Below are 2,097 nucleotides of genomic sequence, written 5' to 3'. Positions count from 1 at the left end.
TCTCTGAGCCCTGATCTGCCAGAGAATCGCTCCCAACAACCTTTCGGTGTATGGAATGACTAACCCAGCCACCCTGCCAGGGTGTATTTATTTTTTTAGTATATTTATTTTTTTCATATACTATAAATTTAGCATCTTTTTTTTTGTCCTTTCAGATTATGATGGACTCAGTATTTGCTGATCATGCACTACATGGCAGGGGCTGTCCCATAATTTACAAGCACTGCAGCCAGTGAATGAGGAGCATAGCTGGGCTGTCCAGACAAGCCAAACTAGAGTCCCATTAGTGAAATCACAAAGATGAAAGTAAAGTTTGGAACTTGAATTATTGGGAGAGTTGAAACTGGAAAGAGTTGATCATTTGATCTATCTCAGTCTTATCAATGAGAATGACTCATAAATTTATATTTCCTACTTGGCCTTTTTGTTCAGAATCCATTTAAATTCTCCAGAGCCCAATAGGGTATCACTATTTTTGAGGACTTGGTGATCACAAGAATTGTCTTTTGCCCCTGTGGCAAAGATAGTGTTAATAATCTCCCAATATCAATTTTCCTCTTTTTCTTTTTTAATATTTTTATTGACTTCGGAGAGGAAGGGAGAGGGAAAGTTAGATAGAAACATCAATATTGAGAGAGAATCAATGATTGGCTGCCTCCTGCATGGCCCCCGGGTCGAGCTTGCAACCCTACATGTGCCCTTGACTGGAATTGAACCCTGGACCATTCAGGCTGCAGATCGACACTCTATCCACTGAGCAAAACTGGCTAGGGCTTGTTATTATTATTATTATTATTGATTAACGTTATAATGTAATAAAATAAAGAGGACAACTTGCTTTTCTGTTAGGCTGGAAAGTTGCCTTTTCTTCTTTAATCATTATTTGAGAAAGTATTCTATTACAGGGAGGAGGCGGAATGCTTATATATCCGATACTTTTTTATGTCTGACTATATAAATTGCATTTTATCTGAGGTAAATTTAAGCAAGAATGTTATGAATACATTATAGGGTCTCGGGATCAGCCTCATGCACTCCAGCAAACTTCCTGAAATTACGGTAAATGTGTATGAACGTACATTTGCCCCTTCTTCTAAGGAACAGGTAAAATGTCGGAGCTAAAGGCCGTTTACCTAGATGTATGACAGTCAAATTCTTGTTCCAGGCTCGGGACAGTCAGGAGTCATCATTTTTCATCTATCTCTAGCCCTGTCATTGTTACCAAATTGGCCACGTAAATCTTACTCCTCAAATATTTGTTTGGTCAAATTGGTTTTATCTCTATGCTCTTCACGGAAAACCTCGCCCAGTATCAGTCTAGAGAGCGAAAACGTTGGGCCTTCACGAGGGCTTAAGACTTCTCTCTCTTTAATAAGAACGAATGCCCCCGCCAGTCACTGAAACCACCCCGTCTGAGAGTGTGACTTTCAAAGTGGCTAAAGGCATCGAGCTGTTGCCTCTGAACTTAAACCACTTTGCTCTCCAGGACCAAAGCGACAGAAACAGCATTCTAGCCTGTGCCTCCAACATACTGTGCTGGTTCCTATATTGAAACATTTTTTCTTTTTGAAATATGTTTAAATATACACACAAACAGTGGAAAAGATGAGACACGTTTGCTAGAATATGGAAGTTCTAAATGTTTTCTCCCCACCCCCGTGCGGATTCCACTTTGGGGACTGGCTCTAACTCCGTGAGGAGAGGGTGTCTGTTCTGAGACAAGCCCCCAAGCGTGGGTTCCTCTTTTCTCTACATTCAGTCACAGCTGGAGGAATACACTGGGCAGGCGGCCGAGTCCATAGTCTCCTGCCGTGGTTCTCTCTTCCTCCATGTGTTCCTCCAGGCCGGACACCTCCTTCCTTTAATAAAAAATCTTCACCCGAGGATATTTTCCGTTGATTTTAGAGAGAGTGGAAGAGAGAGGGACAGGCAGAGAGAAACATCGATGCGAGAGAAACACATTGATTATATGCCTTCATCCTGAGCCCTGACCAGTGCCCAGGCCGGGGAGGAGCCCTTGGCCAGAATCGAACCCGGGACCCTTCGGTCCTCAGGCCGACGCTGTATCCATTGAGCCAGACTGGCTATGACACTTCC

General features: G+C 42.8%; 1 protein-coding gene across 2 annotated transcripts in view; it reads left to right on the top strand.

The window, feature by feature from the left end:
• The window catches only part of LOC102758833 (Fc receptor-like protein 2), a 17,128-nt gene that overhangs the window by 4,674 nt on the left and 10,357 nt on the right, over window positions 1–2,097 (top strand). The gene's annotated exons all lie outside the window — the stretch shown is intronic.

This window comes from Myotis davidii, unplaced genomic scaffold (genome assembly GCF_000327345.1).
Source record: "Myotis davidii unplaced genomic scaffold, ASM32734v1 scaffold401, whole genome shotgun sequence".
Lineage (NCBI taxonomy): Eukaryota > Metazoa > Chordata > Mammalia > Chiroptera > Vespertilionidae > Myotis > Myotis davidii.
The sequence above is the reverse complement of the archived record's forward strand: the minus strand, read 5'-3'. Positions and strand labels throughout refer to the sequence as shown.